At 35.5% G+C, this 16,632-nt stretch overlaps 1 pseudogene; it reads right to left on the bottom strand.

The window, feature by feature from the left end:
* Nucleotides 1-9,737: 9,737 nt before the first annotated feature.
* Nucleotides 9,738-14,236, bottom strand: LOC123254953 (annotated as a pseudogene).
* Between the last annotated feature and the right edge of the window lie 2,396 nt (nucleotides 14,237-16,632).

The raw sequence follows: 16,632 nt of genomic DNA, 5'->3' as shown, positions 1-16,632 counted from the left end.
TCCAAGGAAATGCATGAGTCGTAGTTTTTAATAAATATACTTCAACAACTGCTAGATACTGCTGATATAGTTTGGCATAAGAAAGTTGGTTGTTTCAAGGATCCTTTAAGCCCACAATGAAACAGGATCCAACACATCAATACACAAAGGAAAGGGCCATCAAAAACAAAAAATAGTTCAAGAACTGACATCCTACCATTGTGAAACAGCCTAATAAATCCTCTGAAAAAAAGCAAAGACCTCCAGAGGGTCCTTGTAGCTCTAGGAGTTGGTACTTATTCTTTTACACTGTAGAGGTATGTTCAACTTCAAGGCATACTATATGTAGATAGAGTCCACAGAGAGTCTACAGTTTCTCAGACATGCCTTGAAACTGGGAGACCAGTCAGCAACAACAATAATAAAACAGCTGGTTACTAACTTGATATGAAAGAAAAATTCATCATGGACAAGAAAACACAAATACTGGATTACTTAAGGTGAAAAAAAAGATTTTTACTGAAACAATTCACTTTTTCATTCAAGGCTCCAATAAAACCATTGTCAAAAGAAGTCTAGGTAAGGCTATAAGAGCTAGACATTTTCATTAGACTTTAAAACAGCTACTCAAAAAGTGCTTTGAAGATATTTTTTCTTCCAGTGGATCTGAAAGTCTCGACCCTATTGAGGAAAGAATGAACTCTAATAAATATATTAATATGCTGAGACTCAGAATTGAACATTCCAAAACACAGATAGAGTGTAACAACATGAATTTGTTCCATGCCATACATAATGAAGGTTAAGAAATTCATCTCACCATAGAAAAAACACTACAATGGTTTGGGAACTCAGTTGATTTAAAACTCATTGAACAACAATGGCCTATAATCATGGAATTACATGGGAATATAGTTATGTATTATATATTACCCATATGGGAAAAGTACTGGCCATCAAAGGTAAATTTTCCCCCCAAAGGTACACTTATTATCAAACATGGTTTAATTTCAAGATGAGGAATTAACAATATGTCCTAATATGCCATGACTTCAATGTCAAAGTGATTACAGCAAAAAAAAAAAAAAAGACATATTGCCTATTAAATGTTTTTAACTGAAAAAAAGGTAGATTTTTTATTTAACAATACATTTAGCCCTTTGACTTTGCCTAAATAATTCACATATCACTAAGTGACTTATCCATTGTTTCCTATTCAGGTGTCTGAGATGGAGATTCCTCTTAAGTCCAAGGCTAACCCTTTATCCATTATTCCACATTGCCTCACCTATCGTTCTAAATATCATCATTGTCCCTATCTTTCTATATTAAGCCTCCTCAAAGCAGGAGGCACCCAACTATCTGTCTGTATGTATTTATATTTCAAACCCCTCCACACAAATTACTTCTTCATTTAAAGATTTTGTTTATTTCTTGATCTCTAAAGAAGCCCAGAAACTACTTTGGCTCACAGAATGATCTGTTCTTTAAGCAGTTTATTATATCCCCACTCTAAAAAATACCAAAATAAGAAAATCCAAACTTATAGGTGATGCATTTGAAAAATTAATAATATTAATCTATCATGAACCTTAGTGATTAATTCCTTTTATAGAATCCCACTTCCAACTTTACAGATGGATAAACTGAGATTTAAGCAAGTTATATGACTTCCTCAACATCACCTAGCCCATCAATCAAATAATTCAGTCTAGAAATCAAGTCCGCTGATCCTGAGGTGTAACTAGAAATTTTTGTTTCTAGGTCAAGAGTTGGAGGAAAGACAGAAAAGTTTGTCTCAGGTACAGATACTAGTTTAGATAAAGTGTACCTCATGACTCTCAATTTTCTAAGTTTCTGAAGTATTAGTTACTGAAGGGAGGTGGAGTGAATCAAGGGCCAGAGAGAAGAATGATTGCTGGGTGCAATCCAGGATGGTGCCATTTGTGTCCTTTAAATGTTTGCACACTGGGACAAAACTCTTATTTCCCTGCCTGTGGGTCTATTCTGACCCACAAATCGTCTCCAGTCAAATTCTTCTTTCAGTTTCATACAATTATGCACTATTAGAAAGAATCCCTCAATTTACAAAAGGTCACATTGAGCTCTCTTGGTGCATTTAAACTAGGATCCTTTTTTAAATTCAATTATCAAATAACTTTTCAGGAATATAATCATTGTAAAACACAAGAGACTCAAGTACAGTATTGACTACCTTACTGGTATAGCCTCTTCAGGCAATCTTTCTAAAAATCATCATCATTCCTGCCCTACTACACTAAACCTTCTCGTCACAGGAGACACCCACTAATAATATAATGAATGGCTAAGGGAGGAGAACAGCAAGGAATTGTCACTTGTCAATTAAATGTGTGATTTCATTCCTGGAACAATGATGCCAGAGTGTCACAGAGGAGACTGGATTTTTTTTACTTGAAATGGGAACAATTAATTTAAAATAAGTTCCCCCTTTGACTTACAGAGCTGCCATAGCCTCATGGGAAATTTTGAAAAACATTCTTGATGGAAGAAGTTGGTTCATCAGAATTCTGTTGCCACAGCTACAGTCTCATTGCAGTAACAGTCCAATTGGTGATGCTTTGATGTCAGCTAGCTTAGAGAGAAGAGAAGAAAATTAAAAATGCTTCTGTCTCCTTTAAGTCAAAAGATATTGGTATGGAAAAAAAGTATTTAAAAACATATTCAAGTGTCTTATGTTTCCTTCTAATACTAGCAAATATCTTATGTAAATTAATTGGCCCATTCTAGTTGGATATTTTTTAACATAGGAACTTCATCAAAAAATTAAATACAATTCTGACAATGATAAAACTTAGTGACTATCTTAGAGATATTTTATAATGCACCTAATTGAGAAGTAGAGAGCCAAAATTTCTACTTACCATTCAGAGATTTGGATTTCTGTGTTTTGTTTCGACCAAGATTCATGGGTGGCACAAGTAGAATGTTCTTGTTGAAAAAGTAATATTTCCCCTTTACATTAATACCCTTAATGCAAGATTTTTCAATAGCAGTATAAGTAAAGATATCAATTAGAATTAATGGAACTAAGTCAAAAAAAACCCTATAAAATTCTCTCCCACAATGATTCTCAAATAGTCACTCATTTCCAGTCAAACTCAAAGTTTGCAAATACTCATCTTCCATTTACTTCAGAATGAGGTTTGCATACACATTAGTGTTTTCGAATTTGCTCTGGTAAATGTTTAATGACAAGTTCCCTGAAGGAATATGTGTGTGTATGTTTTTGTGTGTATAAAGGACATATTTCATGTTTAATCTGCATTAAACATAATTTCTCCATTACTTTATTAAGTTTATAAAATCAACAGGACAAATCCAGCCCTTGTTGGTAGCATTTGCCGATTTCAAAGTTGTAAATATTTCCACTGAAAATGTTAACATTAACTCTTGTGATCTCAAGTGCTGATTCCAGCACAAGCCTAAGTGAGACACAATACCTCTACTCTATCCCCTTTTCTCTGTGTTTCAGCCTAAACAGAATCATAAGCTGCTAACCATGAAAAGTAAAGCAGAGAAATATATTCACCAGCCGAATTGGCATTTGGAAAGGGAAATTACTAAAATAACATTGCCTGAGGAAGGAAGAAAGGTCAGAAAAATCAGGAGAAAGCCACAATATTGGATTTTACCAAAGAGAAACAGTATGTGCAATGACCCTTTAGAAGAGATGGGGGCCGGGGAGAGGAAGATGCAAAAGCAATTCCAATTGGTGTAGATAGTAAGATATCACTGCTGCTCTTTATCACAGGATCATGGACCATGGAAATTGTCCAGTGATCAATCAGCAATTGTGCATTGAGATCTAGCTATTTGCCATGAACTGTGTAAAGTGTTGTAAAGACAGTTGGTAGTGAATAGGAGCAAACTGGAGGAAGGGAGAGCTTATTGGTTCAGGAAGATCATACTGAGTCCTCATTCTGGGAACCAATGGAGTATTATGTCCAAATAGTAATACCCAGGAGACATTTGAGTCAATGGAACTAAATCTGAAAAAAACAAACAAATAAAAATCTACTCCCAGAGATATAGATTTTAGGAATCATCATAAAGGTCATGACTGAAATTTCAACAACATTATGGAGTCTAAATAGAAGTAGCTTTTAGAGCTAGAAGACAGGTTCTAATTCTGGCCCCTTTACTTAGTACCTCTAAGGCACTAGACAATTCACTTCCTCTCCCAGGGGGCCACCATTTCCTCCTCTATGAAATGAGAAGTTTGGGTTAGATGAGGTATTTCCAACTCCATTTTGTAATTCTTTGAATAGATCATCTCTGAGACCAAGACATCAACTAGAGGAGATAGTGGGAAACAGCAAAGGAAGTGGAGAAGGAACAGACAGAGGGATAGAAGTCACAGTTGGATCCCATGAGGTGACACTAACCAAAAGGGAAGAGTTTCCGCTATCACATAGAAGTTTGCTTTTCAAAATCACACCAGAGAGAATATAGCATAAGCCAGGTCTAACTGAGGGTGGTCCAGTGGTCCACTGAAATGAAGTAAGATATTGGTATACCATTTAATAGTAAAGAAGAGGAAATTTACTTAACCATAGCATAGAAAGAATATTCAGCAAGGATACAGCATTGCTTCAGTAGAGAACAGCTTCCCTATCTCTACATTCTCCACAGTAGTTCACCTATTCAGATGTATTGAGCCACACAAAAGCCTCTGACTCCCCTTTCACTGACTTTTGTACTTAGACAATCAGTAATCTATGTATTTGGTTCAAACATTAGCCTCCTAAATCCATTAAGTGCTGATAACAGAAAAACTAGCCTAGTTGGGTGTGTGTTACTTCTACTCTTAATAATAAATTACTTTCTGAGGGATTTTCTTATCTTATTTTTATTTTTCCCAACTGAGTAAATTTAAACATCAACTAATTTTATGTTCTATCCTTGCCAAGATAAAAAGAAAACCTTTTTTTCTAATCAGAAATTATTTTCTTTTGTTGGTATGTCTAAAAGAGGTGAAGATTTTTCCCAAACTAAAAAGAAATAATCTTTTACCTGAGACTGTGAACTCAGAGTTTTAAATTTCATAATATTAGAAGTTTGTGAAAAGAGGATATACAATAGAGGTCTACTTCAATGCTGAACACTATAATAAGAACTTGGCAACTGTCTCTTCTAAGGTAAAGAGAGAAAAGGAAACCCACAGTTAAAAGTTCACAGCTCCTGAATTATTTTTTTAAATAAGAAATTTCTTGCTGTAAAATTAAAATTGGAACAGAGTGAAGTTACATTCTTTAGAAATATCTCACTTTTAACATATCCAACACCATCCAGAAAAGTAAAATAAGTACCCTAGAATTTAGGAATTTGAGTTCTTTTCTCTAAGATAGATACTATTGTTTTAGGAATGAAACAATAAAACTGTTTATTACTAAAACTTCTGACTCTTTCAAGTAAGGTTTATAGTCCAACAACAAAGAAATATAAAGCTATATCAATGGAACTATAGACTACTTTGGTGAAAGATGATTGTTTTGTCAGATGTAGGCACCTTCTTTTCCCCTGTCTTCTCAAAACTATTTCATTGGGAACAGAGTCAAAATACTGCAGAAGACATTAAGATCAGTAGATGAGAGCGTGCCCCTTTTCACTTTGCTTTTTTTGTAAGGTTTTTTTTATCTCTAATTCCATTCATAAAGTGACTGATATGGAAATGTTTCATGTGATTGCATGTGTATAACCAATACTGAATTGTTTTAGCATCTTAGGGAGGGAGAAAGGAGAGAATTTGAAATTTAATAAAATTTTAATGAATATTAAAAATTATTTTTACATGCAATTGGGAAAAATATAATATTGTTTTTAAAAAACAAAGAGCATGCACCAATCTCATAGCCTTTTGTATATAGTTCCAAATTGCCCTCAAAAATGATTAGATAAATTCACAACTTCACCAACAGTACACTAGGGTCCAAATTTTTCCACATCTCCGCCAAAATTTGTCCTTTTCCTTTTCTTTCATATTAGCTAATTTGATAAATGTGAATTTGTCTCAAAGTTGTTTAATTTGTATTACTTATAATCAATAGTGATTTAGAACATTTTTCCTATGATTCTGTGTAGCTTTGAATTTCTTCTGAAAACTTTTTGTTTCTATCTTTTGACCATTTATCAATTGGAGAATCTCATTCTTTCTTTTAAACCCTCCCCATCACACTTCTCAATCTTTTGCAAATCTGCATCTGGCCTCATTAGTCAGCTGAAACTGTTCTTTCAAAGGGATCTGTTGTCAGTGATTAAAAATAAATAAAACAACTAAAACCTTACCTGTGTATTGGTTCAAAGGCAGAAGAGTGGCAAAGGCTAGGCAATGTAGTTTAAGTGACTTGGCCAGGATCACACATCTAGGAAGTGTCTGAGGCCAGATTTGAATCAATTCATTCTGGTCTATAAAAGATGCATTGATTATTTCTGCCTTTTTACATTTGTTTACAATATCTCTGTGCCTCAGCACACAGTTTTTTTAAAAAATTCAATGTGAGGCTGAGAAATATGTATAATTTTTTGCAGTCCCATTTAAAAGATGCCATAAGCCTTTTAACTGTAGTTTCCCCAGAAATTTGTTCGCTTTCCCTTTCTTAGCTTTCTATTAGACTTATTCAAAAGTGATAGAGGAAAATGTATATCTTCTGGCACTATTGCATTGCTATCTTTGTCTTCTTGTCACTCAGATAATATTTCCTTTATAAATGTATATGTTGAGGCTATATGATGGTAACCACATCCTGACCCCTGCAGGCATAGCACTGGAAAAAGGAAGAAGGAACTAGGGAGTGAACATGGTTTTTGATGTAAATCTGTTTCATGCCCTTGAGTCTACCAGAGTAGCCTGGCAGCCAGGAGTGGGAGGTAGAAGAGGGGTGCTAAGTGAGCTCAAGGTCAGTGAATATCAGTTCATGGGTTTATGTTTTGCTTTGTTTTAACCTTCTTTTGAATTCTGGGTTCCTGGATTATCAAGACAGCTAAAGTTGTTTTTATCTTTACCGAAAAATTTCTGTTTTGAAAGGGTATGAGACAGCATCGGGATGAAAGAAAATGTCTCGTCCTCTGTCTTGTTGCTCACACAGCACATTGTTTCTTGCAGTGAGTTTGTGGATGAGACTGAATAATCTGGATATTGATAGTATTAGGTGAATTCACCAGATTTCTGGCTAATCCATGTTATATTGGAAATATGCCTCTCATAGACCCTATTTACAGTCTAATGAAGCATAAGAACTCTTTCTTAGAATAAGATTTTTAAGTGTTTAAGACAGAATGCAAAAGATTACAAAAAAAAAATTGTGTCAAAATACAGTTATAAAACTATTTAAGAAATAAGTTCGGAGATCCCAGATTAAGAACTCCAGCTCTAGTGATTCATTTTAACAGTATATTCTCTGCCTGGTACTAATCAAAATGAATTGGATGGGCAGCACAGAGTAGAGACTTTAAAAGTCAGGGGTTGAACTTGTTTGGAATGAAGGCATAAAAGTCATTCTTATATCATATATGCAGATAAAAGAAAGCTGGAATAAATAACTATAGTTTTCAGCAACCTAGTCAAACTTTTAAAAGATCTTAACAACTCAGAAAAAAGGAGCCAAAACTAAAAGTAAGTGAGTCAAGGGACAAGTAGGTGGCTCAATGGATATAGAACCGGACCTAGAGAAAGGACATATGGCCTCAGAAACTTCTTAGCTATGTGTCCCTGGACAAGTCACTTAATCCCAATTTTCTAGGCCTTACCACTCATCTATTTAATATTTAATAATATTTAAACTTAATAATAAATGATAATATAAATATATATAAAAGAAAATATGTAAATACATATAAAAGAAACATAAATATATTAAATAAATAAATTTAAATAAAAATAATATTTAATATCAGTTCTAAGGCAGAAAGTAAGGGATTTTTTTTAAGTGAGACAATAAGCAGGCTAGGTGTTTACCACAGATCAGGTACTATGCTAAGCTATGGGGTTACAGAGGAAGGCAAAAAAAAGTCTGTTCTCAAGGAGCTCACAGTATATTCATGGAAACCTGTAAATAATTATAAACAAATAAGATATATATTGGATAAACCTGACATAATAAACAGGAAAGGAACTAGAATTACAAAAGAATAGGAAAGGCTTCTGGAAGAGATGGGATTTATAGCTGGGACTTGAAGGAAGCCAGTGAAGCCAAGAGGTGAAGATGAAGAAGAAAATAATTCCAGGCATGGTAAAATGAATAAAAATGCCCACAGCTGGGAGATGTTGTATCTTTTGTAAGGAATTGCAAGGAGACTGATGTCACTAGTTTGCAGAGAATATGGGAGTGATTAAGGTTTAAGATAGAAATGGTAGGAAAAGTCCAGCTTTTGAAGGTCTTTAAATGTCAAACCGATGATTTTATATTTGATCTTGGAAGTGTTAGGGAGCCACTAGATTGTCTTGAATAGAGGAGGAGGAATGACGTGGCCTGATCTGAGCTTTAGGAAGATTAGTTTGATAGTTGAATGAGGATGATTTGGAGTGGGAAGAGACAAGGCAAGGAAATGAGCCTTGTCTACTATTGCAGGTTATTTCAATAGTCCAGGCACAGGGAGATGAAGCCTGCACCAACATGGTGACAGTTTTAGAAGAAAGAAGCAGCTACATTTGAGAGATGTTGTGAAAGTTAAATCAACAGGGATTGGTTTAAAATTTAATATAGTTAAATATAAAACACTGTTGCCTTTTGTGGATGAGATCTAGAGAACTTTCAATAACTAAATTAATTCAAATAATTGATAACTTCAGAAAAGTTGATGTATATAAAATAAATTCACATCACTTAAAAGTTGTGAAGCAAAAATTAAAATAACTATTTTGTTTTAGACTCCACTAAAAAATGTATACAATCTATATCAAGAGAAATAATAGCTCCACTATATTCTGAAGTGGTCTATTTAATGTTATGAAATTTCTATGTTAAGAAGAAGAGTGTTAATAACTTTCTAAGGCAGCCTTTAAAAAAAGGAAAAACCAGTAAGGAGAAATTCTAGTTTGAACAGGCTATTCTCCAAAAGAAAAAAAAAACTGGTTGTTTGAGTCATCATTATGTAAATCTTTAGGAGAAAGGTCATTACATTTAAAAATTTGTAATAGAACAGAGGAAACAAAATAATCTGACATGTACCCTTGGTTTGGAGCAAATGGATTTCAAAGGTTTCAGAAAATTTCATGCATTAAAATTCCATAGGGGCACCCAGGCCACTATAGGAAATTTTCAAGAATGAAATTCTAGAAAAAGAAGTCCATTGAGGAAGGAAAAAAAAAGAGATTTGTTCCCCCCCTCAAAAAAAAGACTGATCTGAATATACAGGAATTTTGCTAACAATGTAGTTGTTTTTTAAAAGTAATACAGAAGATGGAAGCAAGGCTAGATAATAAGGAGTGAATATAAAATCATAGCATTATGCAATAAAAATGGTTTCAGAGATGTTAAAACTCAGAATAAATAGAAGCTGGAGAAATCATCTAAGATTAGTACAAAAACATACGTTTTGGTTTGGTTTGGTTTGGTTTTCTTTATTGGCGATAAGGAAGTTTAAAGATGAGGTAGAGCCATTTTTCTATGGAATGGAGAAGTCAGTGAAAACTCATAACAAAGAATGACAGAGCTCTTCATCTTCTTTTTTTCTCTGCCAACAATAATGGCATTTGGACTAGAAAAGACAGAACAAAATCACACATCAAAGTTGCTATCTAGAGTCTTGTTCTGGAGCCTATCTTATAGGCTGCTTGGGCGACCCTGAATTTTAGGCATGAGGTCCATAAAGGCTGACTGTAATTTCAGGGTAATGGCCAGAGTTCGGGTTTCAAGGAGCTGTGAATCACCATCTGCATTTTCTGACTGGCTCCTACTCCACTTGATCCATAGCTCAAATAGTGCCTTTTGGCTAAGCTGGCAATTCTCAGACCCTTGCTTGCTTTGATAAGTCAATTCAATTGTTTCATAGAGCTGGTACAAGAGCTCTCTGATGTCATTCTTGGCACCTCTGATAATTTCCAAAGCATTCTTATATGCTGGAGGCTGGAGGTGGGCTGGTAGAGAACCTAGTGGTGTGAAATAGCTGTCATCTCTTGAATAGTCTTCTCTGAAACAATCATCTTCCTCTGAAGGTCTTGGACATTAACTAAGTCAGGAGATATTGGGAGGCATTTGTCCAAGGACACTTTTAGTTCTTCTAGTATTAGTTTCTCCTCTTGGATTTCAGATGAAAGTTTCCCTTCCTTAGACACAGATTTTGGGGTGGCATCATTAACTTCTGTGCTGGTACCATCAATTTCTATGTTGGCATCCTCCTTGCCCAAGTCATCACTAATGGCATTCTGTTGCTGTTGTTATTATATAGTGGTTTTAACCATGTCCAACTCTTCATAAGAATGAAAGGCATTTGAAGTTTTCTTGGCAAAGACACTGGAATGATTGTCATTTCCTTCTTTAGCTCATTTTACAAATAAGGAACTGAAACAAACAGGGTTAAGTGACTTGCCCAGGGGCACACAGCTATTAAGTGTCTGAGGCTTGATTTGAACTTGGGAAGATGAGTATTCCTGACTCCAAGCCTAGCTAAACACTTTGCCACTCAACTGTCTTTGGAATTAAATTAGAAATCATCTAATTCAACCCTTTACAAATAAGAAAACTGGCTTAATGTGTCCAAGGTTGCAAAGCTAGTTATATATAGAAGACTCTAGTACTCTTCCCACTATATCGTACTGCCTCTATGTGGTATTCCATATATATTAAAATATTTTCATTATTTCAAACAAGAAAGTTTCATTCATTCTCATACTACATTCAATATTTTATGTATTTTTATCATTTTTTTTTATCATTTATCATTCCCGAGGACGTTCAAAATGCAAAGACACAATTCCTGCCCTCAGACTTGGAGGCAAGATAGGAAAGAAAAATGCATTCATCTTACTAAATTATTTCTATTTATCTTTCAATTTCCAAAGGCTATCTTAAAACTCAGCCTTAGCAATTAAACATTTAGCTTCATTTGTCTTAGATGTGCTTTCTTTTCATAAGCAAAATCAACTTATTTCAGAAAGTACTAGAACCTGTGAAAAGTTGAAAGTTTCAGATAAGCCTAAGTTTTGCTACTCATGGAGATTTATCAAAGCAATTAAAAGACAGTTTGCTAAAAATAGCCTTCCCTTGATAGCAAAACTGGCTTTTAGTAGGACACAGCTCTGCTACATAACCTCACAGAGAAGCAAAGTAACCAAATCCACTGCCCCGGTTTACTTTAATTTCTCTTAAATCTGTATTCCCTCTAGATAACATCCTTGAAAAGTGAAGGATTCTGGTTACTCCGCTGTATGATTTCTGGGAATAATAACAGGGCTTAGAATTTAGGAAGAGTATGACAACTTTCATGCCCAAAACGAAAATAAAATGGTGAAAGCAGAGGGACACAATGAAGTCCATACAAACAAAATGTATGTAGATTATTTTGATGTAATAATTCCAAAATAAATTCCCTGCAGACAGACAAGGGCCATGGATTTATTATTTCATAATTATGAAACATTCCTGAGAGCAATGATGATGAACATCAACTCATTTGGCAATATATACCTTTAATGGGACACATAACATTGGATTGGTACAGTATTTTTTTACAGTGTGACCTTCCATTGCCTCCAAACAAGTGTTCAGGGTTGCTATGAAGAAAATGTTTTGTCACCAGTTATTTGATCCATTGGGGTCTAGACTTATAACTTTATTAGTGTGATGGGAATTTTCAATATGGAAATTTCCTCCTTGAATATAGATAAGTAATTCTCCTTTATACATGGTAGTACCTGAAGTAGTGATTCTTAATTATTTCGTTCTCAGGAGGACCTCCCCAAAAGAACTTTTGTTTTGGGGAATTGTACCTATCAATATTCATTACTTTAGAATTTGAGACATTTTAGTATCATTTAGAAAAGTTTTGAACTCATAGAACTACTGAAACTTCTTGAAGACTCCTAGGATTCACATTTTAAAAATCATTATCTTACCTACCTAAACTGATGCAAAGTGAAGTGAGCAGAACCAGAACATTGTACACAGTAACAGCAATACTGCTTGATGAACAACTGAAAATAATCTAGTTATGCTCGGAGTGATCCAAGACAATTCCAGAGACTCATGATAAAAAATGACATCTGCCTACAAAGAAAAAAATGATGGAATCTGAATGAAGACCAAAACATGTTACATTTCATTTTCTTTTCTTTCTGTTTGAGATCTCTTCCATAAAATGATTTCTGTGATTACCATGCTTTATGTTTTTTCTTGATAATATCCCAATGCAATGACCTCCCTCTTCCCAACTATCTCCATCTCCTCTTTGGTTATCTTCTGAACTTTTTGATAATTTCTTCAACATTTTCTGTATTATTTGTTCAACTTATGTTGAACACCTACTATGTACAAAGGCACAGAGGAAAATGAGACCTAGCCCTTGATCTAAGGATCATTCTCCTAGTCTCTGCCTAGTGACTAGTTTGGGCTCCAAAATAGAATATTTCTTGTGTGTATCTCTCTCTGACTACTGATTTTCTTTAGTTTCAGGCTAACGCAATCCTGAAAAGCACTAGGTGATGCAATGGATAGAGTCCTGGGCCTGGAGTTAGGAAGACCTCTATTCAAATGTGGTGTCAGACACTTGATGTGTGACCCTGGACAAGTCACTTAACCCTGTTTGTTCTAGTTTCCTCATCTATGAAATGAGCTGGACAAAGAAATGGAAAACCAATTCAGTGTCTCTGACAAGACAATCCCAAATGGAGTCAATAAGTCAGACACAACTGAAATGACTAAAAAAGTAATCCTAACAAAATTAAGAATAGCATATGCTACTATTAAAAAATAACCTTTCCTGAGCAGGTGTTTTAAGACAAACTTATCTCAATCATATCTAATACTCTCTTCAAGCTTTACTAACTTTCCTCACTTTAGATCATTACTCTGCTTTTCAGACAGCTAAGTAGTAAAATAGTTTGAATAGCGAACCTGAAGTCAAAAAGACCAAAATTCAAATATGACCTAAGACATTTACTACATGTTTGACCCTGGGCAAGTTATTTAACTTTTCTGTGCCTTAGTCTCCTCATCTGTGAAATGAAGATAATAGGAGCAACTACCTTTTTGGGTTGTTGATTTTTATAAAGCACTTTTAACTCTTAAAGCACTATATAAATGCAAACCAGCATCATCAACATTATGATTTTTTTTATTCTTACATAGATCTTAGTTTAAGGATTTATGAATTCTGGCTTGAATCAGAAGCCATCCTAAGTGACCAGTTTGCTCACTTTCCAGTTGGATCACATACTCTTTCCCAGAAGAGCTAATTTCCTAAACTCTCCTTATTTGACCTTATTGGTTCAATGTGTAACAGTGTGAACTGAATTTGCAAAGGCGAGCAGGCAATTGGAAGGGACCCTGAAACAGCCCAGCAGAATGTTGCCCTTTCAGATTTCTGTTTGGGAGAAGCCAACAGCAAGAGGAGTTTGGAAGAGGCTTCTCAGCTGTCACTTCTCTCCTGACCAGATGAGGAGCTGGAGGGGTTTTGTTCTTTGGTTGGGAGGTTTGGATGGTAGGTTGGCTCCTGAGTGAATTGGGTTCCTCTGTACTTTTATGTGTGACTATTGGGAGATCACAAATACCAACAAAGAAGACATTGAACAGCCATTCTCCAACTTGGCCAGAGAGGCCGAATTCCTGGAGTGGGGGAGCAGCTTTGAATGAGGGGGAGTCCTTTCCCTGACCCTGCCTGAACCCATTGATCCCGTTACTTCCTTTTTATATTCGTTAGAAATATTTGATAGGAGACTGTAGGGAAGGAGAGAGAGTGAGCTATGGGGACTAGCCACAGAAGAAGTCCAAGTGCTCTCTTGGGGAGAAGACATAGATGATAATAAAGTTCATCCTTTCACTCCTTCCTTGATTCCCCTATATCTCTTTCCCCTGAACCCTAAATTTAATTTATCCTTTAATAAACCCCTGTTAGTTTGATACTTAAGAGTCTGGAACAGTTACATTGAGGGGGGAGGTGACTGATTCTTGTGGCTGAGGAGAAGACCATTACCATTCTTGAGGGGTAAAGCTACTTGTACTTGGGAGTTGGGGGAGGCTTGTCTCAACAGGGCTGGCTCTGGCGGTGGGATCCCATCCATTAAGGTCACAACTAAACCCCAACACCTTCCTTCAACATCCCCACTATAGCTTTGCCAGTTTGGGAAGCTCACTGAGTTTATTCCCTCATAGGTATTCCCTGGGGTAGGGGTGAGTGAATAGCTGATCTGGCCCATTGAAAGCTAACAAGGGGAAAGTCTAGATACCCACATATCTACCATCAGTACTCACCCCATACAAATGGAAAGAGCAGTGGTCCTGAAGTGAGTGGACCAGGTTCATATTCTACCTATAATGCTGACTTTGTGACTGGTCCTGGGTAAATAATAATAGTAATAGTAATATAGTAATATTATTTATAGTTATTATTAGTAGTTAATAATAAAAAGTTAATTAATATAGTTAACATCAATAGTTATATATTATTATTTATATTATTATATTCATTATATATTAATATAACCACATTTGGGTCTTGTAACAACCCGGGAAATAGGTGCTAATATTATTCCAATTTTACAGATGAGGATACTGAGGCAGATAAAACTTAAGTGACTTGCCGAATGACACACATCTAGCAACTGTCTGAGACAGCATGATGAACTCAATTCTTCCAGGTTTTAAGTGTAACAGTCTATTCACTTCACCAATTAGCTTTCTTAAGTCACTTAGTCAAGCCTAGGGTTTAATAAACTCTCAGCTTGGTGGTAGAATGGAGAGAGGGCTGAACTGAAATCAGAAAGGCATGAGTTCATAGCTGGCTTCAGCAAGTCACTTAATCACTATATGTCTGTTTCCTTGACTGTAAAATGGGGATAATGAGAGCACCTATTTCCCAGAGTGGCTCTGAGAATCAAATAGAAAATGTTTGTAAAGTGCCTAGTACAGTGTCTAGTACATGAAAGGCACATGAAAAATGTTTACTTCCTTCCTTGTTGGCTTGACATCATTTGACCCTCTACACCTGTCTTTTCATCTATAAAACGATGGGGGAAGCTGGATTACTCAACCTCTAAGTTGTCTTCCGACTGTAAATATTTTCCTATGATTCATTCTAAATGATGAGATTCAAGGTGTGGCTATACTGATAATGTGGAGCTAAGTAGAATTTAACATCCAATGAAATCGTTAAGCAAATATATGCTCAAATGAGCACTATTTGGGAAGAAGAGCAGAAGGTAACAATAGAGATATAGTCAAAAATTAGTCAAAATAGAATAATCAGGGTAAAAATAAAGTGTCAACATTCGGGGCAAGTGGATAGTGAAATGAACATTTTGCAAGTCACATCAGATTTAGAGTAATTATTTTTGTCCCTCAAAAGCAAGTTTTCTAATAATGGTGCACATGTGGCAGTTCTATTTCCAGGGAATCAATGAATTGTTTTGAAGAGACAAGACATATGCTTCAGTCTTGATAATTATGAAGGAAAACATTTTGACCAGTCAAGAACAAAAGGACAAAACAGCAAGAATAAAGATCTCTGGACATGTGGGCTGACTCAGTAGGCAATTTTATTAAGCCTTGGAGCAAGAGGTGTAAAGTAGGGAAAATTCTCAATTACCTATGGGCTGGTTAAACAGTTTGTAAATTCTACAATTCATATTCCCCTCTTCATAGATATCTATCAGTGGACTTTTTAAATTTTTTCTTTAAAACATGAAAATTGCCATGATTTCAAGTAGTTGGGTCTTTCTCAACTTGGGAATTTTGCACATCTTAATAGATAACACATAAGTAGGGGAGGCACAGGTGAATAAAGGAATGATGAGAAGTAATCAGGAAGGAAGAATATGAAGTAGGAGAGATTAGTGTCACAGAAACTCAAAAGGAAAATTTTTTAATAAGAGGGGATGGTCAACAGCATTAAATGCTACAGAAAGGTCAAGAAGGATCAAGGCTTCAAAAAGGCCAGAGGTTTGGGAGATTAAAAAGATCCCTAACAGGGGCTGCTAGGTGACTCTGTGAATTGAGAGCCAGGCCTAGGGATGGGAGGGCCTGCCTGGGTTCAAATTTGACCTCAGGCACTTCCTAGCTGTGTGACCTTGGACAAGTCACTTGACCCCCATTGCCTAGCCCTTACTGCTCTTCTGCCTTGGAACCAATACACAGTATTGAGTCTAAGACAGAAGTTAAGGGTTGTGTATTTTTTTTTTAATCACTGACAACAGATCCCTTGGAGAGAGCAGTTTCAGCTGACTAATGAGGCCAGATGCAGATCTGCTAAAGGATGAGAAGTGACTAGGATATGAAGAAGGGGAGGCAATAAGTATAAATAGATTTTTCTAGGAGTTTAGTTGTGAAAGGGAGGAGAGATTAAGGGACTGCAGCTTAAGGGATCAGGTTAAATTTTTAAGGATGGGAAACAATTTATGTTTATAAGAAATGACTATGTTTGTAAGGAAGGAGCCAGTAGTTGAGAAAAGAGTGAAAATTA

This window comes from Gracilinanus agilis, chromosome 1, assembly GCF_016433145.1.
Source record: "Gracilinanus agilis isolate LMUSP501 chromosome 1, AgileGrace, whole genome shotgun sequence".
NCBI classification, from domain to species: Eukaryota; Metazoa; Chordata; class Mammalia; order Didelphimorphia; family Didelphidae; genus Gracilinanus; species Gracilinanus agilis.
Note: the sequence above shows the minus strand (reverse complement) of the source record. Positions and strands in the feature narration are given on the sequence as shown.